Genomic DNA, 24,136 nt, shown 5'->3' with positions numbered 1-24,136 from the left:
GCCAGGTAGCCGGGTCACCATGATGGTGCCAGCGCTCACACGGCACTACTGAGAACCTGGGTTCGAATCCGAGTTGCAGTCACCCGCTGCCCGTAATGAAACCGGGCTCTCAAGCGTATCGAATCGATGGTCTTGGTTTGGTAATGAATGATTACACACCACACACACACATAAAACAACAATAATTAAACTTGGGTTTTCACTTCATTTGGCGGATTCACATTCCGAGGCTGCAATTTTAACCAGCAACGTTTCCGGGACGTTAAAATGTGCGGTCCTCGTGTGGGTAAGAGAGACTTACTGAAGCGACTTCACAAGTAGTTTGAATGAACGCGGATAACCGGACGATGACCACTCCTCTAAACCTCGAAATTGTCTCAACCAATCCAGAGGCAGCATGCGCCACTTCCATGCGGATTAAAAAATATATAAAATACTTTCTCTATAGCCTCTATCGGGGAACCTGGGAATTAAGAACGAGACCCAACGATCAAAATCATCGCACATGATTATCTTGGCTGCTGCTGCTGCGACTGGCTTCGTGTCAGCTGCCTTGGTGGTGGTGGTGTCGGGGGGGGGAGCATAAAAAAATACGGCTCGTTTCCCGCTACCCACTGACGCTGTAGTATCAGGATTCTCATTAAAATGTCAGCAATGTCGACCAAATTACTGCCCATTGCGCAACGCAAGGCGGGCATCTGCGCTCGGGCATTTTAATGGACGCGGGCGGAGTGGGGGGGGTGGGGATGATTGCCCAGCCGTACGCGCTGCCAACGTGGCGAGCTAATTAGGGTGTGGTGCGGTGCGATCGGGCGACGGGGGCTCTCCGGAGAGAGCCACTTTCCAGCGGAATAAGTGCTTTTCTTTTCGGCGGAGCGGGCAGACGTCGAGACGGCGAGGCGTGGCAATTGGGGGGGTTCTCGTGCCGGCGGCGCGATAAACGAGGGGCGCGCCGCTCGCCCACTCAACCCCGCGTCCCACGTGCTCCGGCTCCCTCCCGACAACGCCACGGTGGACGCGTGGAGATTCGCAGGGATGAGGCTCGCGCGATTGAAAGCTACGCATCGGCTGGCGCGCGCGTGTCGTAAATTCGGACGAAGCTTGTCGTCCAATTTACGATTGTTTAGTCGTGGACGGTCCATGCCTTTGCAGACGAGGGATGGACAAGACTCGGGCAAAGGATGGAAGACCGCGCGAGAAGGAAACAGGAAGCAGAGGAAGGAATTGGAAGGGATGGCGAAATGAAATCAATGAGTTCGGAGACCAACACTGGACGGTAATATCTCAAAAAAGGGAGAAAATTCTCTTCACAGGCTGGCCACAACAACAACAAAGAACGTTGCGTGACACGTGGTCTTGCGGCAATGCCGAGATGAGAGTGGTAATAATTCTGCGTGAATGGCACGTGCTTGATTCAACCACAATCGCTGCGTGTATTATCTGCATTTCAAACAATTGGATGCAATGAGCAATTCAGCACGTGAGATTACGTGATGGTTAATTACTCGAATTAAGCTTCGAGGTGTCTCATTACTCTTGCTTCTTTCCCTTCGCACTTTAGAATTCTCCCCCCCCCCCGCCATCCTTCCAGCCGCCTCCCGCATCTTCTCGAAGCTATTTTAATGATCCCTCTCAATTCAAGCAACGCACTCAACTCTCCATCTCCACACCTGCAAACGTAATCATTGTTACCGGCTGCGCGTAGTTTGACCCCTTTGGGCCTGCGCTCAACAAACTCAAGGATTATGGTTGGGGGGGGGGGGGTTGTTAAAACCCGACCGCACTATTGCCGAAATCCGACAGGTAACTTTCTTTCAGATGGGAAAACTGAGATAAAGGAAACTAAAACTCCGTGGTTGTAATAATCCCACAGCCGATTGGATTTCGTCCGCGTACGAACACAATCAGTCACTCGGCTTGCTCTACGCTGCTTCTTGTAACGGTATGATGATGATGGCTCTCATTTGCAATTCAGTGGTAATGAGTTTTCGCCAAATTCCAATACATAAAACTTGAGACCGCAGAGGGATGTGGATATGAAACAAAAATGCAAACGGGGGGGGGGGGGGGAGAGATTAAAACAAAACACAAAGAGAAATTCCTGCGAAAGGGAATTTGCGCTCACTCGGCCTCAATCTCGTTTCGGTTTCGCTGTTGAAGCCCGGCGACCACAAAATATATATTTGTGTAACAGGCGATGTTTTTGGCAATGGCTCCTCTGCGTTGCACATCAAATATCTGTTACGTGTTTTATTTTATTCTAAGGCTACTGTCTTGTTAATGACGAACGTGTTGATTTATGTTGTGTCAACTGTGCTCGTGCAACGCAGCAGCAGCAACGCCGCATCGTTTGTTAAAACGCCAAAAAATATCCGGGCAGTGGCCATCTCCGATAGCTGTCACAATCCATCGGGGAATTCCACAGACATTGTATTCCTAATTGTTCGTTTGGAATTCTCGCAGTGAGCAGTGCATCACCCCATGCGCTACATAATAGCCCGTGGAAGGAGGATTCATAGACCTACTTCTGAGATTCCTTAAAGTGTATTTTTTTTACTTTTTTTGGCCCACACACTAAGGTGGAGGAGCGCTTTCTGACACCCCCTGCTGCAGGGAAATCTTCTCACATGGCAAATGAAGCCGAAATATAGGATACTCTCAATTATCCGCGTTCGATTTGTCTGATTAGCCGATTAACCGTGCACCTGAGATTTTGACGTGAATTAATAACTCATGGATTTCCCCGAATTAATAATCCAAAAACAGTTCTACACTGTTATTGTTGGAAATGCTAAGTACAAGTCACGTGCTTAAACTGAACAAATATGTTGCTCCAGATAATCCTAAATCCACGTGATCTCCTCTACAGTACAGTAGTTGGATATCATTACAACAGTGGGTGGAGTTTGATTGCTGTTGATTGGCGTGGCTGCTATCCACATAGTGGGCAGTCTTCTGCACGGGAGCAGGGAAGTGCTATTATCACCGAGCACACGCATTGATCGGTCGATCGTTAGTATTCGTTCCTCATCGAAAGAGTAACAATCGAAATCCTCAGTTGTGCTTCCTTTTGTGGGATTTATCCGACAATTTATTTCGTGAGTTTTAATTTACGAAACTGTGCGATGGCAGAGAAATGGAAGCGTCGTGCCATTTTAAAATTAGTTTTTTTGGCAGAGATCCTCCGAACATTTATATTTTTGGATTACCCGCAACTTTTAATTACCCGCGGCAGACTTCCCCGTCACTTGCGCGGATAATAATCAAGAGTCGACTGAATTAGCAAAATTTGGAGTTTATCCAAATTAAGTGGAAAAAGTAAAAGTCACGTGAGATTTGTTTGTGCAGTCATTTGTGACTGCTGGGCTGACACCATCACTTCACTACACTCGAGGAACCAGGTTTAACCACAAGCAGGGTTTATTGGACACCTGGCGAAACTACTGCACATCTCATCAGACTCCTCCAGTATGAATACTGATTCTGGGTGAAGCCCTCATGAAATTCCAGCATCTCAGCCGTGGCCGTAAGTCGACCGACTCTAGAGTCTTGTGGATGACGTGGCTGGTTGATCATGATGATGATGATAATACGTCTCGGTCAACCGTCATCAGGATTTCAACTCACGGGGCTTTAAACAACCGTAAACACGCCGCTCACACCAACGGTGGCTGTGTCTCGGCACTAAGCATAGCGAGCCGCAAAGCCATGGACACGACTGGGCGTTCGTCGCCAGGAAAAAGGCAACGGCGCATTGAATGCGACTGCTGCTGCCCCGGCTACTGCTGCTGATAATCGCGCGGTAATCCCAAAACGGAGCAGAAGACTGTGGCAAAGCTCCAAGTTGAGTCAATCACAAAACGGGGAGAAAGGGCTCCGGATTGTGTAGAGATTTCAGACGACAAGTCGCCTCATTCGCCGTGCGATGCAGAGCGACGGAATTGATCGATCTCGCCGATGACGGACGTGCGTACGAGCTCGGCGTCCCCGAAGTTCGATTCCCGGTCACAGGCGAACATCGGTGACGAGTGACGTCTGGGACCGGTTCCGGCTGAACCGCTCCGCCAAGCCACACGAACCGGCATGGTGAGTGGTGAAGACCAAACAACCCACAAACAGGACCAATACGGCGTTGGTAGGCCTTTATCAAGCCGTGGATTAACAAAGATTACATTACAATAAAGTATTATTACTCTATATAACTCATTTGATATCTAATTTTACCGGGGCACTTGTTTCTTCCATCGCTCTGCGGAATATAAAAGCGGAGATTAGTTACAGCTACTGAACATAATGCCACGTAATTCCGGCAGTAGGTGACGTTAAGTGGAGCTGACACCGGGAGACAAACAGCCGCGGTGTCACGCCGGGAGGTCACGTGGGGCGATGGGTTGACCACGGCGTCAAAATAAATTGGGCCGATCTTAATCCAGTGGCTTGCACAAGCCACCGATTTCCAAATCCACCCCCCCCCCCCCCCCCCCCTCTCGTCGTTTCTCAACCATAACAATAACGTGCAGACCTCTGTGTCGATCCACTGCCGTGTCGGTCGTGGCGTTGTTTGACCATACTTCATCGCGCTGGTCACATTTGCGGGTTGGTGAATGGGATGCCCAGGGCTGTTTTCTCGGGTGAAAGGAGTTTTGTCTTTATTTGGCCACTTTGGTCAATTTGTGCCGCGTTGGTCCAACACACTCGTGTGCGGTGTTAGTAGAATGTTTTTTGTATCCATGCCTAGATGTCTCACTGTAAATACACAACCAAACCCTGTGACCTGGGTTCGATACCACGTATGTATGAATGCCTGACTTCTTTCGCACCGTACGTAGCCAACCGTGCTAATTGGAGGTGCGTGCTTTGTGCGCACAACCCATGCATGTAAAGTGTAGCCGGGAATACGAATAAATGCTCGGTTTGAGTACTGGACGATTCTCGTGGAAACATTCTTTTTAGTGAACCTGAACCAGTGGTGGAAATTCCACGGCAGTGTGACAGGGGGCAAATCTGTGACTCGGCCAATCGAAAAAAGGCGACCAACCATTCGGATTTGCGTCACGTGTACAAGAGACTGTGTCGCGAGGCGTGACCATTTGCGGTCCTCTCCTCCGACAAAGTGGCACAGCCTAAAAGCGGGCCTGAACCCCCCCCCCACCCGCCCCACGACCTCGCGATTGGGAATTCTGCTCGCTCTGCCAAGGAGGGCTCGCACGATGACACATAAACGTATTTGCACAAAGATCCCCAGCCCGCACACCCGCCCGCCTGCCCGTGTAGCCTTCACAGACTCCGGGAGAAAGTGCCATTAGCAAGCACCTGTGAAGATCGGAAGACCACACGAGGAGGTGGAGTGGCCATCACAACGCCGGGCCACCTTATTCTCCCCAGTGGCGATGTTTACACCCCGCACCAGGTAATCATTTGAGCCTGAGTCGACCTAGGGGAGGCCCACGATCAGTGCAGATAACTGTCACAGGATGTAGACTGCGAGCGAGAATTGATTCCGGGTCAGTGGGTTCGTAGCGCAGCGCGCTAACCACTGCGCTACTGCTCACCCCACACGCACGAACACACACGATGCCGAGCGCCACTCTACAAATAACATTTGCCCTTTTCCGGTAATGCCCCGTTACCAGAACGTCCATCACAAACCTGTGACGAGCCCGTGGTGAATATTGCACGCGTATCCTGGAAGGGGTTTTCCGAAGGAGGTGATTTGTGGGAAAATTACTTAGGGAAAGACCGAGAGAGAGCGAGAAAAAAAGAATGGCGATGTTAGACAACGTTCAATAAGGGTGGACAGACGGACGGACAGATGGAGAGAGCAGAGATGATAGAGGATCATCGAGGAGAGAATTGTGTCTCAGGTCAGCCTACGAGATGATGATGCTCCTGCAAGAACACGATAACGAACAAGGGGGTTAATCACATCGGCCATCGCCGAACTGGCTGGGCCACGTGTATCCCACGGCAGCGGATAGAAGGGCACAGCAAGGCCTTTGTTGTGTTAATCCACTGCTGGATGAGGGCAAACGAAGACGAGGATGACTGCTTGAAGCAAAGAGCGCAGCAACTACAGCACGACCATCACAAATTCAAGTACATTTTTTTGTTCAACCAAGTGAGACCAGGATCGTCTCATTTGCAAGAATGGCCTGGAGCGATCGTCGTTCTCAACCCCAGGACACAATGGGTCCAACCCTTGCGAATAACACAAGCATTATTATGGTTATTAACTCCGCAGTAATAATCACATGGCGCCTGCTGAATTCCAACCGACGACTATTCTGGTCTACAGGGTTCTGGTCTACATGATCCCGGTCTACATGATCCCGGTCTACAGGATCCCGGTCTACAGGATCCCGGTCTACAGGATCCCGGTCTACAGGATCCCGGTCTACAGGATCCCGGTCTACAGGATCCCGGTCTACAGGATCCCGGTCTACAGGATCCCGGTCTACAGGATCCCGGTCTACAGGATCCCGGTCTACAGGATCCCGGTCTACAGGATCCCGGTCTACAGGATCCCGGTCTACAGGATCCCGGTCTACAGGATCCCGGTCTACAGGATCCCGGTCTACAGGATCCCGGTCTACAGGATCCCGGTCTACAGGATCCCGGTCTACAGGATCCCGGTCTACAGGATCCCGGTCTACAGGATCCCGGTCTACAGGATCCCGGTCTACAGGATCCCGGTCTACAGGATCCCGGTCTACAGGATCCCGGTCTACAGGATCCCGGTCTACAGGATCCCGGTCTACAGGATCCCGGTCTACAGGATCCCGATTATTACTCGCCACCGCTTCAATGCCAGGGGACTGACTCGATAGGAAGCGAGTACTCGGTACTAAAAGCCCATGGCCAGAATTCGCAGCAAATGTTTCTCCGTGGCTGCTCAGTCCAATGCCTCTCCGCCGTGCGTTTCACGCAGAAAACCCCGCTCCAGGAAAAGAGAAAAAAAGTCAAACAGCTGTTCCCACGTAACATCTGGAAGACACCGATTCTGTCTCAGCCGCGGTCATCCCCTTTTTATTCCCATTTTACGGGGGGGGGGGGGGGGAGTACCCGCGTACAAAAAAAGTGCCCACTTTTCGTCCAGTCCGTTACATTTCAGGGGCACGCAGTCAGGCGACCTGGCGCGGTGAGAGAAAGGGGTTAATGACGGACCCCCGCAGAGGGTGGTGATGGATGTGCGGGGAGAATTTAAGTGGGGGGGCGGTGAGTAGGAGGAGTGCTGCGGGCGGGGGGAGGGGATTGGGCCGCGTGATGCCGGCCTGGCCCGGCCCCTGGCACCATCATTGGCATTCTGCGCGCGGCGGCCGCCCCACGACGGCGCAGCGCGGCTCCAGCGAGCGCGCTCCTCGTCGGCACAGAACCCCCGGCGGTGTTTACGCGGCGCCGATATAGCATGCGGTCGATCCGTCGGAGGGTTGTGTTGTGTCAGCCGGGGAAGGGGCTCTGGTTGTTGTTGTTTTGGTAGTCGTACAGTGGTGGTGATGGTAGTGGCAGGGTTGTTGGTAGCATTGCAACCGTTGGTGGTGGTTGTTGTATATGATGATGGTGGTTGTTGTTGGTAGTAGCGGCAGTGGAGGAGGGTGCGGAGGCAGTGGGGACCAGCGAGACCGAGTGGCGGGTGCACGGGGCTGTTGAATTTGGCCACGATCCGTGTAATGGAATCCTACGGCACACAGCCGAGTCTCTCGCGGTGGCCTTTACAGCCGCGAGAAAGACCGGGGGGGGGGGGGGGGGGGCACTGGAAATTGTACGCAGGGAAAATGGGAAAATGCTGGCGGTAAAGGTCTCGCGTGGACTCGGGTTGCGGTGGAGTCAACAAAATTGACACTCAAATTTCTGTTATACGCTGCCCCACATTGGAATATTTGGTTACATTTGTTTTTTCGCCAAACGGAGATTTTAACGCTGCTTTGTACTCTTCGCTAAGGAGGTCCGAGTTCTTAACGCAAAATTCAAAAACCCACAATTCACGCGACTTAATATTCGTATTTCATAAATATTGCGGCGGTGTTTGACGCATCTGCCGTGCCCACGTGCATTGACCACATTACTGAACGCTCCGCAAGAATGGTACATTCTTGGTAGCCAGCCAATCACATCGTCAAGAGTTGTCCACTTAACTAGCCAGATGGCCAAGAGCTAGTCAGTCGGTCAATCAGCTAGCCAACCAGCCAGCCGGTCAATCAACTAACTGGTTAGAACGCGAGCTAACCAGCCAGGTAACCAGTGAGCCATCGAGTCAGTCAGCGAGTCATTCAGCTGGTCAGCCAGGTAGTCAATCGGTCAGCCAACTAGCCAGCGATCCTGCCAAACGCAGTCAATCGTTCCCACAAAGTGGCTTCATTTGGGAACGGCGATGAGCCAACTACTGTCAGCCTTTCTGCTCCGTCAGATCTGCTCAGCCCCCTGTCAGTCCTGGTGCCATCTGACGCCATGAGGAGGATGACATTACTAACGCAGAGACAGATGGAACGGGCCTCCCATGTATCCCTCACGGACTGCAACGGGGCGAGTTGCCGTTGGTGAGCGCCGATTACATTTGGCACCACACAGGAGTTCAGCAGCATGCCTGACCACCGCCTTTGTCTCCACACCGCTGTTGGTAGTGGCCACTACCAGCAGAGATTGGCGCCTGGCCGGCAATGTCTGCGCTCAGGAATGAAATCTTGGATCGACAGCGTTGCTTGCGTGGCACACGAGTTCCTGTGGAGCCAATTCCTCATTCCTGGCAAACACATTCTTGCGCACGCAAAATACATTTTGTCCTTCCCACCAGCGTATGCCAAATATATTTACGAGACGTCCACACAAGTGCAAACAAAAAAAAACAATATTTCGCGAGCAATTATTACGTTCCCGCGAATGAAGGTTCATGTCTTGCAGTTCGGCTTCAGTCATAATGTTTCTCATGTGTGCAGAGAGAGAGAGGCACCGGCGCAGGGCGCATGCTCGCGAGAACGGATCAGCCACGTTCTGGAGTTAATGATTGGAAGAGTGTTTTAATTAGAAAGTGGCTGAGGCTACGCAACTCGGGGGTGGGGGGGGTCAGAGCTGACAACATTGACTTTCCGGGATTGATTCTAGATTTCACTCACCTCTGATTAAACCGCAGTTTCAAATACAGTACGTCCTCCAATGACTGCCACAAATAAAACCATGCCAACGTTGAGAATAATTAGCACTTATAATCAGGCGCCTTTTCGCAATGTCTCAAGACGCTCGGATCTTCACTTAGCTAATCAGGTGGAGAAAGCTAAAAATATTGGTGTCATTGCCGTGCATTTTATATTTCTTTGCAGCATAAAATGCAGGAGAGAGCTCCCCCTAAGTGTGCGGATAAAAGGTCACTTGCAAGGATCTCAGAAGTAGTTACGTGATATTGCCTTCCGTGGACTGTTGCCTAACACGGGGGTTGTGGGTGCGCTGTTCTTCCAAAGCTCCAAATAGACACATTATTTCACGACAGCATAACAGGAACGAGACAGGGGAAGCATAATAACAATCAAAAATGTAAACAAGATAACCAGCAAAATGCAATGGGACGGTGCAACAACGACCAACAGCCTCACGAGCAAACGACGCAATCTGCCGTCGGCTCCTCGGCCCCGGGACAATGAAGGAGAGAGGGGAGGGGAGGGAGGGGAGGGGAGGGAGGGGAGGGGTGAGAGGGACGGAGGGTGGGAGGGTGGGAGGGGAGGGAGGGGAGGGGTGAGAGGGATGGAGGGGAGGGATGGAGGGGAGGGAGGGGAGGGAGGGGAGGGAGGGAGGGAGGGGTGGGAGGGGAGGGGAGGGGAGGGGAGGGGAGGGAAGGGAGGGAGGGTAGGGAGGGAGGGAGGGGAGGGAGGGGAGGGAGGAAGGGTAGGGAGAGCAGGGAGGGAAGGGAGGGAGGGGAGGGAGAAAGCGAGGGGAGGGAGGGGAGGGAGGGCGCCCGACTGCGAGCGCGCGCGCGCACAATGCCACGGCCTTAATAATACATCCAGGCCCGCAGCTGTACACAGCTGTTGAGCGGCACGCGTCGCTGAATTTGTCCAACTCGGCGTGCCGCCACGTCCCTAAGGCCGGGGGTGGTGGGGGGGCGCAGGGTGGGGGTGGCGCTCGCCACAATCGTGACCATCTCGCCTGGCAATGCTCACCCGGCCGAAAAAAATTTCGTCGGGTCGAGGTGACCGGGTGTCTGTTCAGGGGTCAAGGCGCCTGTGTGCCCGGCAATCCGCTGAGAGCCCCCGGGTTCAAGGCTGGATGTTGGCCACCTGCAGGTTCAGGTGGCTTCGCGGCCCTAATACTAACGGCTGCGCCACAAAGCCAACGGCTGTGGGTAAAATTGGAATTCACGAGAATTTTGGGGGCAAAATTCCAGCTCGAAGAATTAGAAATGTCGGTTTGACCGCCACGCGACAAACAATCCTGCAAGGCAGGGCCGCACGTGCCAAGGTGCAGAGCCCTCTCGCGCGTGGATAAGAGGTCAGATTGAAAGAGGTCAAACGAACTCTGAAATGATGTTCAAATGTTCTTCCGTAGGCCCATTCTGTTCCACGCGGGGTGGTGATGCACCGCTCCTCGGGAGTTTCGGATGAATGCGCTGTCTCACGAGACGATGCTAATAACACGATTGGAATCAAGTTTAGGGGAAAAATGAGTTTTCAAATGTTTTTAATGTGACAAGTGCGTTAGAATTTGTCAAGTCTAGCTCATGTTTCATTCACAATCAGGGCCCACGGGTAGCCGCGGAGCGGGCGAGTGGCCAATCACGCGGTCGAGACGATCTGGCGGAGCCGACTAGAGCACTACCATGGCGACGACACGTGCGCAGAGAAAAACAACAACAACAACAACAACAAAAACATCCGTGCTTGGACGCGTTTGCACTTTGTACCGCTCGCTCGCTGAACAATTAACGACGAAGCTCCGGGCACGTGGCGCGAACACGTCACGACAGCAGGCGTCGCAGCCCGAAAACACGCCGGAGAATTTCACAGCCGAGCCGGCGAAAAGCTACGCGAGCAGCGAGACAATCGAAAGACTTGGAGCCTGTCACACGCAACGAGGTACACGCGCTCGTTTTGGTGCCACGCTGCTGCTGCTGCTTTGGATTATGCGCGGAGGCCCTCAGACAGCAGCCAGGGTCATCGGAGGTCACGGCTTTCTCTCTCAGACCTGACGGCGACGTCGAAATCGATGTTGAGGCCGCTGCGGCTGTCTTCTGCGACGGCACGTGAAGCCGAATTTGCTTTCAGATTCGTTGTGCCACGAACAATCTCCGCGCGCGGCCGTGAGCGTTCCCGAACAGGCAGCACCAGCGGAATTCACGTAACCTTATTTTATTTTGTGGATTTTTTTGGGGGTGTCAGTAGGGTCAAAATAGATATATGTTTTTTTTACGTTTGATACTATTTTAATGGGAATAAACATTTCCACTGCAGATCGTAAAAAAAAATGTAAGCACGTGAAGACAACATTTTAAGAAAATAAAAAGCAGCAAGCTTGACAATTCCTTACTAGCGGCATTCTTCTTATTTAGTTAACATAGAAATGAACGAAACTCGCGAATTACATCTGTAGACAAAGCGTGCAGCCACATGGAATTTGTGGCAGCCATGACGCAGACTTTGTAAGATTATTTCCAGCCTCACTCCTGGTTATTACTCTGGCAATTAGTATCGGTGTAATTAGAAGGCCTACCCCTCTTTTCATCCACAATTAAACAGGAGCCATTTCCACCAACGTTGGCCAGTGAATCGTGCAGTCGATGAGGACCCTGCTCATTAAATTGCTTACAACAACAACAAAAATCAATCTTTCACATTTTTTTTTGTAAACGTCTAAATATTATGGCCACCTGTTCGCTGTTTTCGCGCGCCATACACCAACGAATGGCCGAGGTTGCCGAGGAGAGGTTCGGCGATGGGGGCGCGCGAGGGCGGGCGAGGGGGGGGTCTGTCGAGACGGACGGCGATGGTAATCGCCGTGCTAGCGCGGGTATTAGAAAGGCGTGATTTTGCTGGGACACGGAATAATACAAAAAACTGCCCTGTTCTCGGCACTGGTCAAGAGCCCACCAGTGACCCCGCGCGGCCCACATAATCAATTCACGGTGGTTTTTTCTCTTTTCCACAGAGAGGCCACTTGGAGCCCTCACGATCTTCTGGCTGCGAGGTCCAAGGAAATGAAGGGATGGATGGATTTTCACCCTTCCCCGGTGGCCGCCACTGGGGGGATGGGGGCAGCACCGCTGTGCTCGTCTCGTGAAGAGGGAGTCAGCGGCAAAATTGCTTTTTGTTTCGCCAGGGTCCTGAGTGTGTCTTCGTCTTAGGACCGGACCCTGGTGAGTCAATACAGAAGGGGGACCTCTCTTCTCGAGTGATCGTCATAAGGATAACACTATGGAACACGGTTTTTGTTCCTTGGTAGTAAGTGTTATTCTCTAATCGCTTTTGCCTCAAAATTATAGAAAATGGCTATTATTCCCCACAGACTTTGCTTTTGTGACAAGGACTTTATGCGAACGACAGATACAAATGGACACTTTCTCATTGAAAATAGGTACATTTAAAAATATCACTGTCCTGGTCACAAAAGCAAAGTTTGTGGGGAATAAGCCATTTTCTGTACTTTTGAGGCATAAGCAATTGGAAAATAACACTTAGTACCCAGGAACAAACAAAAATGTTTTTGTTACACAGTGTAATCGGTCAGCAGTTGCATTTTTTTCTCTCTCGTGAAAGTCTTGCTGTGACGGTAACGTCGCCGTTGTGGTCAGTGCACTTTGATGAAGATTAAGTCATGAATTAATAACATGATGATGTACTTTACCGAGGAAACATTGATAGTACTATCCACTTCTGGTTGATTGCGTGCCCCCCCTCCCCCACCCAACACCATTGCCATCCCTCACGTTTCCTGCGATGCCACAATCCATCTCTCGCTCCTGCACACCAGCTGGAATCCCATCGCTCCATCTCCACGGCAGACGTGCTCTCTCGTATGCAATCCCTCATTAGGCTATAACAACGCCTTTTAATCTTGATTTGAAGCTTTCGTGACTGCAGGAATCCATACTCTTTGGTTCTTTCGGTAAAGTCACATAGGTATTAAATAAAATAAATCACGACGTTTCGGGCGCAACACAAGCGTCCGTCGTGGAGAGCGTGACTGAGTCTCAATACTCTTTTTACCAAGGGGCCTCATGTTGTGGGCATATTTGGACAATTCTTTGGTTATGGGAAGAAACCGTGAAAAAAATTATTTGCTCACAAATGAATCGACCAAACATTCCAAAAAAGGAGGATCTTGAATTTTGACGAGAGACTCACCAACGCCTCCCCCGGAAAAAAATGAATTACATAATGATTTAAAAAATAATAATAATATAAAACCAGATAGCCTCATGAAAAACCCACGCGCACGAGATAACACGAACTGAAAAACACACGTCCTGTGCTGTCGCCCTACTAACCACCTCGCAGCCTCGGGTTTATTCGCAGGCGCGGGTCGAGATTTTAGCGCGACCCGCACCAAACCGATCGACCAATCCCGCGCCTCCCGCTGGGGTCTCGGGCACTGCACCAGTGGTGGCACACGAGCCACGCGTGCCACTTGCACCAGCGGTGGCACGCAGCCACACGTGCACCGCGCCACCAAAAACAACGATCTCCCCCCCACCCTCCCGTATGGCCTTAAAAGATTGTTGGGGGCAATTGCTGTTAAGCGAGCAGCGTGCTACCGCACGCACAACCTCACACAACCATTGCAACAATAACACGCCACGAGCGCAGGAGGAAGAAGGTCACTTGGGAGGACGGGCAGGAACAGATTGTTCCCACGCAAATACCTTGGAGAACAATTGAGAGAGAGAGAGAGCGCGCGATCCAGAGAAAGCATTAGTGTCGAAGAAAACGAGAGCGAGAGAGAGCGAGAGAACGAGAAGAAGAGGAGGGTGCAGGAGGAGGAGGAGTGGATGGCTACGCGCAAGGGCAGGTGTAATGTGCCGACACGGGCTTCTGCGTGTTTGCGTAATGCCCCCTCCCCACCCCCGCAGCGCACCGCTAGTAGATGATCTTCAATTAAACACAGCCCCGCCGGGAGGCCGCATGGAGCCGCGGTCGTCTCTGGGAGGGCGCCTCGACCCCTCCTTGGGGCTGCAACGTGGAACGTCTCCCAACGCCGCGTCTGCCGCAGCGCAAAGTCCCCTGTCCCTCCATCATCACCACCGCCACCATCTCTCGCTCTCTCTCTCTCAACTATCTTTGCCGTCACGTAAGGCAAGGCAACGCCACAGTTCCTCCCATCAAAGTGCGACGACGTTACCCCTTGGCCGTAGTCGATCCATCGATCCGCTTCGGAGCGACAGATCTCGGCGGCGCCTCGTCGCGACGACGCCGTGCGGGAGACTCGCGACGCCCTGCCGTGGAGCAGCGATGGGTAAACGCAAATACAAAAGTCCCTTTAGTCCCTCCAAGAGTCTACTTGCTTTGACAAATGCTCCCCTCAACCATTATATATACGGAGTGGTATCTCCTGTAATCTCTCATTTACTTGATACAGCTGTCGGGCTGTGACGGTTCCACCTGAAGACGGAAGCTTGTGTTGCCTCCGAAACGTCGTGATTTTTATTTTTATTTTACTTTTATTAATTTTAATTTGTTACCTACGTGACTTTACCGTAAAAACCTAAGAATATGAATCCTTGCAGTCACGAAAGCTTCAAATCTAGAATTGACAAATGCTACTTCGTAATATTGGTCAGGAAAGCCGACGGGCTGACAGGCTTAACAATAACAACAAAAAACATAAATATTCATATGGTGAGAGACAGCGTGGAGCTCTGCTTACGTTTGTTTTTTACCAATCTGGCTGGGCAGGCATCGAACGAGCTGGGCTTTTTCTTCCGTGCCAAAGCCTCTGTTACGCTGAACCATCATTTACCACTCACAGAACACATTGGCCAGCAGTCTGAAATCATTCTTTCATGTATGAGGTGCAACAGCCCAAGTCCCGGTGTCACTGAACTCGATAGAGATCGACGCTACGTGGCCGGTTCGATTGATGAACCAGAACTCACACAAGCGGTCGTCATCAGGAAAGCAAATTGTTTATAAAGGTTTGGAGATGGGCGTAGCCCAAGTGTGTCAGCAGCATGGGTGGGGCAGCTAATGTTAATTCTAGATATGAAGCTTTCGTGACTGCAAGGATTCATACTCTAATGTTAATGTTGGAGAAAGCAACGCCAACGCAGTGTGTCGACACCAGGGGCGGGGAACCTTTTTTCTGCCAGGGGCCATTTGGATATGTATAACATCATTCGCGGGCCATACAAAATTATCAACTTAAAAATTAGCCTGTTATATTTGGTCAAACATTTAATTAACTCACCCCTAATGTGCTGGCTGGAACTGCTTCTCTTTGGCGAGGCGTGTGATGTTAGCTGGTATTGATGATGTTGCTACTCGCGACTGCTTTTCCAGGTTTACTCCTAGATTTATTGAATTTCGAGTCCCGCCTGCGGTTGCCTTGGCAGGGCCAGACCAAATGATTTCTCGGGCCTTATACGGCCCGCGGAGCGGACGTTCCCCACCCCTGGTCTCCACCAATCAAAGGGCTGCCAGGCAATTATTGCACCTTGCTTCACATACCCACACTGCTGACGGTGGAGGTTGACAAGAAAACACAAATCAAGTCATGACTCAAAGTGGTTGATGACATCTTTCCAATGATTGCCGAGTTTATAACCATCCTCTCGGTTGAAATTGTGTCTGTGTCTGCATATATGGATGGCTTCATGAACGAATCTTTGTTGATAGCCAGTAGGCTTGCAAAGTACCGTCGTCTTCGAGAAATCAATTTCGTGTGAACCAGCTGCATTAAAATAATGATCCGCCACGGCCGAGGTATTGGTCCTACCGTGTTTCACATCTACCTTATGCTCACGAACACGGTCCGAGACATGTCGCTTAGTTTCCCCAATGTAACTGCTGCCGCAAAAACAGCTTAGTTTGTAGACGCCGGGATATTGCATGTCAGGAATCTTGTCCTTCACAGATGGGATCAGATCACGAATTTTATGTACTGTGTTAAATCAGACTTGGATCGTGTGTTTGTTCATGATTTTGGAAATCTCTTTGGTTACCCCTGCTATGTATAGCAAGGTGGTGGTTTTTATTTGATCCTCAGTTGGCTCCTTCCTCGCGGTTGGGGTGATGGCTTTGCGGATTGTGTCGTCAGAATATCCATTCACCTTGAGAACTTGGTGTACGTGTTTGAGTTCACTGGTTATGTGTTCATGCTCGGAGATACATTGTAGCGTTTTGATGAGGGAATTCTTCTGGGATGGATGGTGGTGGGAATCAGGTTTTAGATAGGCGTCAGAATGGGTTACTTTCCTGTAGACAGAATGGCTCAATGAGCCATCTGGTCTCTTTTTGATTAGGACATCCAAGAAAGGTAGCATGCCATCCTTTTGTTCCTCCATGATGAATTTGATGGCTGGGTGTATGGAATTGATGTGGTTAAGGAATTGGTTCAGAGCCGGTCGGCCATGTGGCCAGATGACAAACGTGTCATCCACGAAAGTTGTAAGACGAAATGTATGTGTTTAGAGTATTTGGCTGCTATCTTTTTCCACATGATGTGCCACTTCGTTGAGCTATCATTTGTGGCCGGGTCGTTTTCTGAAAAAGAGCTACTTAGCTCAGTGGGCCTCTTGCTAAAATAAAAAAAATAAGTTTACTTCTCTCTCTACACTGCTTAACGGTCAATACAATGCATTTGCCAATATTTATCTTTTAAGAGATGTACTGTATGCATGCCGTGCCACGGCTGATGCACACCGCCCAGCTTGCGAACGCATTTCCCTACAACTCCCAACTCCCAGGAGGAGCTGGCAGCTCCCATTTATTCACCTATTTAAAGATTTTTTTTTATTTTACCAGGTAATGCCCACTGAACTATATCGCTCTTTCTCAGAAGTGACCTGGCCACACACAATAGCATGTGGATATGTATAGCAGCCAAAAAACGGAGGACCCGGTGAAGAATCCACACGACCACAGAGAGAGAGACACGCAACCTCCAAATATACAGCAAGCGTCAGGGTCGGGATCGAACCCACGACCTCCTGTATAATAGGCGAGGTAGTCAACATCTCCTAGCCACAGTGATGATGATGATGAGAGAGAAAGAGATACCGCAAACTCCAAATATACAGCAGACGTCAAGGTCTGGATCGAACCCACGACCTCCTGTATAGCAGGCAAGGTAGTTAACATCTCCTAGCCACTGTGGTGCCCATTTATATTGCAAGACTCGTCGCGTTCAATCGGCCAACAAACGCCTTTGGCTGGACAAGAACCGCAACGTTGCGTAGGATGCCTGAGTTTCTTTTTTTAAGATTACATTTTTAAGGCTTTTCAAGTTAAGGCTGAACGCATTCGTGGATTAACTTTGTCTCTCGGTATTGTGGGGGCGGCCGTGGTTGGGGGGGGGGGGGCAGAATATTTCTCATCAAGATGATTCAATATGAACAGAACTTTAGTAGAACGTTGTGTTACTATTCGGGACTTAGCCGAATGAAAACCGGCAGCATCGATAAAAAAAAACGGGGTTGCTTAAAACTTGTGAGATATGAACCGGCACTCAAAGGACTATTTCCCAAATATGCAAAAAAAAATTGCACTCACAACGACCACACGAGGTGTGATTGAATAAATCAGAGGGTGGACGGATGTTGGAAAGTGTTACACAATAATACGTTGGTTTCTTTGCAAGTTTAGTTTCATCTGAGGTTTTTTCCCTTTCAGATTTCATTCCAATTGCGCTGTTTTCCTCACTCAGGTCATGAGTCGAGGGAACTCTCGAAGCGAGCAGTACACCTCCATGTGTTGGAGAACGGCCCGTGGACGGGATATCCCAGAACTACTTCTAAGATTCCATCAGACGACCTCTTATCCAAACGCTAAAGGGCCTGCTTCCAAGCCAGCCACATAGAAACGCTCATCACATGGCAGTCAACACAATATTTTTTTTTAACATTTCTTTTTTCTCAGAGTTGTTGAGAACAACAAAAAAACGCTCTTCTTGAGAACTCGGGTTAAATCACATGTGGCTGAATCCCAGCTTCCAACGCAGGCTGTGAAAATTCCTGTTCTTGTTTTTGTTTATATTTTAACAGGAAATCCCATCACAAAACGACGCATTGAAACATGACAGCACGTGCGCGCGTGCCGTCAATCTCACGGTCGTTCACAGTCTTCCGGGCGAAACCGGTGAACTCGACAAAGCGGCTTTAATTGCAGTTCCAAAGCTCAAGTTGTTTGCCCTCCCCTCTGCGACCCTGTCTGTCCCCCCCCCCCCGCCCCCCCCACAGCGACGCACCCCGCTCGCTTCTCTCGGCTTGAAACCCTCTAATTGCTCTGGGATGACACTCAGCAATCTGCCATTGCTGCACCGGGCCGCTCGCCCCCGCCTCGTCGTTCAACGATCAAAGAAAAAAACAACAACCATGTGGTTAACCCTCGCCCGACAACGCCAAATGTCTGGTTACATTCGACCGGCTGGTTTGCAAATACGACAACGTGAACGGCGCCAGGGCTTTCGGAAGTCTCGACCGAGCATTTTTCCGGGTCGTGGCACGTGACTGGCCAGTCGCCGCTGCCGTAGCGAGAGGTGTGCTGGATGTGGTGTGCAGGGCACGGGAATATTTTCCGGGTCTTGAACCGCGGACACAATCCGGCTGGAAGTAAATAAACCCTGAATATCTCAAAAGCTGGTGTGTGTTCACGTCTCCCCCCGTCTCGCGAGAAGGTCGTTGGGAATTGCTTTCGGATACGTCTACGCCAAGGATTTCGGAAGGTAAAGCAGGAGGATTGTGCCGCTCCCGAATTCGCGGAGTGCTCAAAAGGTTTCGCGATTTTTAACGATGCCGCACAGGGCTCAGGAAAGATTCCGATTCAAGACACGAACCTGCCACCTATAATTAACTCTCTTGGCTGCAGTTACCGACAATCACAAAATCACTGCCGAGTGAGAACCCCCTGTCCGCCAACTCTCCCCCTCACTTCCCGTACTCATTAGCGCAATTATTTCACCGAAACGTTCCACATCTGCAGTTGAAATAAAATATATAATCATTGCCAGCCATTGTCAATACTCCAACGGATTGAAGAAGGCCTGTCCATGCGAAGCCAGTCATGGAGGAGGTATGTAAGGCCATACATCACCACGACGGTCACTGAGCGACGGTGTGGCTGGGTCGGGGAAGTGGCAAGAGTGGGAGGCAGCAACAAATCCGATTTCACTCGCCACTGATGTTAGCCGTGGTCGGAAATCGAACTCAGGATGCGGGGGGTTTAGAGGGCAGCGGGGATAAACACTGCCCCCCCCCCCCCCCGCCGTGTATGTATCTACATTGCGAGCAGCAGAGGGAAATTCAGCAAAATCCACTGTTGTTATGTACTTCTATGTTCCCACGTCCATGTTCCCCACATTCACCAACCCACACTGACCAGCGTGGTGACGCATGGTCAAATAACCCCCGCGACACGCACGGGCGTGGGAGAGACTCCTCATCCAGCAATGGATCGACAAAAGGGGCCCTTGCGAGCAACTTGTGTTTTTGTTAGACAGGACCCGACTGAAAAAAAAGACGTCTCAAACGGCTAACTTTGGCTCGGTTAAATAACAATTGTTTAACGGTATCGGATATTTCAATCGCAATTTTTTTTTTACCCGTAGCGAATGATAACGATTATAAAAAGATGCCTTCGTCGAGAGGGACAGATGGAGGCCGCGTTATAGTCTTGTGGCTGCCAATTAGGCTTGTATTATTACACGTCTGCACAAGGGCAGGATGTTTGCAACAGCTTTATTTACGTGGTGTGTCCAATTACCTTAATTGTATGCAGCGATACATTAAGTGTATGTGCACGCGCACGAACAACACTTTCTGACTCCAAGGACGTGTGGTCACTTCTGTTTATACGTGATCTCTGTTCGAGGGGTTCGCTTTAGCTCCCCTCCACCTCAGTTTTTATTGCAAGTGTGCTGCCGGCGACTCGGCACGAGATGAAGAGGACCACGTGGTACTCTCTTTCACGGTGAGCAGTGCATCGGCCCGTGTGTTAAGAGAGCTGCCCACTGAAGTTGATTTCGTAGAGCTACTTCTGAGATCTCCCTTGGCAGTGACTCGTAACACTTTATCCACACTCGTGGGGGGGGGAGGGGGGGTACCGTATGTCCTGCTATAAAGAAATATCAGAATCGGAATGTTTATTTTATACTGGAGGAATCCGATGAGCTATTAAGCTTTTGTCGCAGATGTCCAGTAGGGGCAGGGCAGTACGTTACAACAATAAAAAATAACGATAGAAGTGTAAGTATAGGAAATGTACGCAAATCATTTCAATATATACAGAAACAAAACGAAACTTTTTTTTATCTCAACACGTAATCCCACTGAGCTATTAGTTTATTTTTCAAATGATAGCTCAACGAAGTGGCTTATCACGTGGAAATTTATGGCAGCAAAACCAATTTTTTTAATTCTCAGAACTGCAATTTCTCTTAAATAAATACCGTATCCTCCAGATTATAAGACGATCCAGAAAGTAAGATGCACCCCACAACTTGTGCCCGGTGTCAATAAAGTAAAATCAATCTGCTTTCACGCACACACACACGCACACAGTTACCAGATTATAAAGAGGCAGAAGCACATTTTTTGCTCAAAAATTCTGTGGGAGACGTTGGGGGTGGGGAGACTGCAAATTATAATCCAGAGAACGCGGTAGCTCGCTGTGATGAACGGGGTTCCCCCCCCCCGCCGCCGCCCGATCATTTGAAGCCACCAGCGAGAGCCAATCATTTGTTCTCTCCCCTGCCAGAGAGGGAGCGGCGACCCGGGCGTGGTTTAGCGGCTCCTGTCAGCGACAAAAGCAGCGAGACGGGGCGCGTTCGTTTGAAATAACCCGCGATTATCTCGTCAATCACACGCGCGCTTCTCGACAGCACCTTGAGCTCAGCGTGAATAGTCTTCGAAGGCGCTGCGGTGTTTTGATGCTCTCTGTTCATGGCTTCATTGCGGCTGGGCCCTGTCCGCGTGGGCGATCCGATAAAATACGTCAGCGCCCGGCACACCTGGTCCAGAATGATCTCTCTCTCGCCATGGCTGCAGGCTGCTGGTCATGCACCACCTACTACAGTCTAACCAGTCTACCCAGCGACCGCGAAAGCGTTCAGGGAGTAGCAGTGGCGTAAGCCACGACATTGTCAGCTCGGGGTGGGGGGGGGTGTGCCTGCAATCGGTCAGGTGGGGCCCCAAATTTTGATTTTAATTAAGTTCAATTAAAACGTGGGACGCAAATGAAAAAAAATGTTCATTACAAAAAAAATGTAACCGCGTTTTTAACGTGTTGTTGTTGTTGTTGTTGTTTTACCCTGTCGTTGAAAACATATCTCACGGAAGTTGTCAAGGGGGCCCCAACTCGTAGCTTTCGCCACCAGGTATGGGGAGGGGGGGGGCAACAGGCCCCCCCCCCTTGCCTGCCCCATGCTCGTTACGCTACTGGCGAGTACTGCAAAGTAAGCCCAGGTTGTTGTTTTTGTTATTCCCATACTCGTCCACCCAGACAGCTCGTTGATCGGCAGTGAGTGAGTGGGGGGGGGGGGGTAAATCGTAGGAACTCGCACCTATTCCAACACGGCCTGTTCTGCGTGGCGGAATTGGCCAAACACCGTCTCCCCAGAGGGGACGCTCCACGTTCAGGCGTGAAAACAAGGCATTGCAGGGCTGCGCCTTTAAACTTTGTTGTTGGTGTGCGGTGGAGGCTTGAGAGAGGCTTGGTCAAGCTCGTCGAGAACCAATCATCGTTGTCACCGTCAGTCGTGCTCCATCTACTGCTGGATGCAGGCCTCCAGAAAACCGTCTTCAGTGTTGGCCAAACGGAGGTGCGTGCAGGACCTTCTTGAAAAGAGCATCCTGAGACTCGCTTGGATAACACTGGTCAACAAAAAAAAAACATGTTTTTCTGGCTTGGACTTTTGCAGCTGTTGGACTAATTTCAGGGTGCTGATTCCAAATCTGATTTCAGATTTGCTCTATCACATCTCATTTTTATGCTGTCAGCATACCCCATTTTCATTGATTTTACCCGAAATTAACTCTGTCACTTATGATTGCAAGTTGTTGCGAGTCAGTGACTGCTTTAGTGTTAAAATATGCTGCTGTATTTTTAGTATAGTGTGTTTATAATATCATTTTATGTAGATATCCACATTTATTTAATATTTTTCTTCTGCAGTTTTGATTGAAAATGCAATATTTGATATCTCAAAAACCTGATGTGATAGACAAAAACTGATGCCAGATTTGGAATCAGCACCCCAAAATTATCTTAAAACCGTTGGAATACCTTATGCCAGAAAAAGTGTGTTGAACAGTGTAATCAAAGGGCATTGTTACAATAATTAAAAAAACAGAAGCAAGCCGACACTGAAGCAATATTAATATATTTTTTACATGTACAAACAAGCTCATACTGCATTTTCCGCAGGCATAATTTTTTTCCCCGGTATGCAGACCGCTTAATTACACGCTTTGAAGAAATGGAAATAAAAAAATAATGCTTATTAGACTTTATAATGAGCGCCGTGAATGTTTAATAAACAATGAAATATAAATACGCATTTCTTAACGCATCGATAACCCCTCGCGAACAAAAAAAGTAAAGATGCCCTTTCGGGCGGCAACGTTCGCCGCTCGCGTTGAATCGCGGCGACGTTTCTAATTTACACCCAGCGAGCGAGGAAGCCGCGATTGGTTCGTAGCGTAACGAGTGTGGTGGGGCCAAGGGTGCCTTGCCCCCCCCAACCGCCCAACCGCCCAACCGCCCAACCCCCTCCCTGCCCTACAGCGTTAAATGTTCGAGACCGTGAACTTAATGATGTAATTAAGTAAGAGGAGCCGCGATATATAACAGACTTTAGGTGCGACCGTGCGAGACAAATCAAATATTGGGGCCCACATCTGACTGATTGCCACACCCCCTGAGCTGATAATGTCGTTACTCCGCCACTGTTTCGTATGTATGTTGAACTTCTTTCACACCGTACGTAGCCAACCGTGCTTATCGGAGGTGCGTGTGGAACGGACAACAAACTAAACACAAAAATCAGTAAAAGAAAGTAATTTTTTATCTAGATTTAAAATTGCATTGCTCCGGTGGCTTCTTAATATTGGAAAAAAATTAACCCGTAAAAACAAAGTTTTTCACTATAAATCCTTTATATGCGTGGCATCGGGGCGGCTAGAGTCCTCTCGTCCTCTGGCTTGAGATGGCTGCCACCTATGGGTCCGATGATTGTCTGCCACCATTAAGCAATTGGAAATAAAATATTTTTAAAAAATTCCCTAAACAATGTAAAATTTTGGAATTTTTATTTTCACGAAAAGTAATTGTCACGCACAACGAGTCTGTGTGCAAAATGTCAGCTCGATTGGATCACGGGAAGTGGGTTAAAACACGACCGAAAGATTTGCACGGTCGTAAGCAAGCAAGCAAGCACGCAAGCAAGCAAGCAAGTGAACTTAATATAAAGGATTTAAAAAGAGCGCTCCAGACGGCCGCAGAAACGCATCTGAAAGTGCGCGATGCGGTGACCATCTTTGTTCGACAGTTAGCCAAAAGCCGCTGCTGCTAGGATAGCCGAAGTTCGCGTGATGGCTTCTGCTCCTTGACGAGACCGGCAACGTGTTGAGGGTCCGAGGCCATTTCCGTGAGTATGGCAAAAGTGTAGTGCAACACTACTACTATTTCACGCTGGCCAGAGACATCTTGGAAGAGATGGGAGTACCCGCACTTTACCCCACCACACGCAACCTGCCGCGTGTGGTGGGGTAAAGTGACGCGGTAGATGCGTTGCTGAAAAGTGGCGCGTTAACGGAAACCGTGTTAAGCGAATTAAACAATTTCCCCGTAACTAAGCTCGTTCCCTGTTACCGTAGGCCACTGCGGGTAACACCGTGTAGCAGATCACCTGTTAATGCTACGGGGCGATAGACTGCCATTTGCGTTGAATTGTTCATGAAATCTTTGCAGGCAAAGCTGTAGCGAATTTTAAAAGAACCGCGCACATC

General features: G+C 49.9%; 1 protein-coding gene and 1 long non-coding RNA gene across 2 annotated transcripts in view; one reads left to right on the top strand and one right to left on the bottom strand.

Moving 5' to 3' along the window:
• LOC133350211 (transmembrane protein 178B-like) overlaps positions 1–24,136 on the bottom strand; it is a 145,248-nt gene that overhangs the window by 98,071 nt on the left and 23,041 nt on the right.
• LOC133350212 (uncharacterized) lies at positions 10,951–18,552 on the top strand. The gene is made up of 3 exons (XR_009756029.1): positions 10,951–11,057; positions 12,127–12,334; positions 18,371–18,552. It is a non-coding gene; the product is annotated as an uncharacterized LOC133350212 (long non-coding RNA).

This window comes from Lethenteron reissneri, chromosome 33 (assembly GCF_015708825.2).
Source record: "Lethenteron reissneri isolate LAM-NWPU_2019-01 chromosome 33, ASM1570882v1, whole genome shotgun sequence".
Lineage (NCBI taxonomy): Eukaryota > Metazoa > Chordata > Hyperoartia > Petromyzontiformes > Petromyzontidae > Lethenteron > Lethenteron reissneri.
This window is presented reverse-complemented; position numbering and strand designations above follow the sequence as displayed.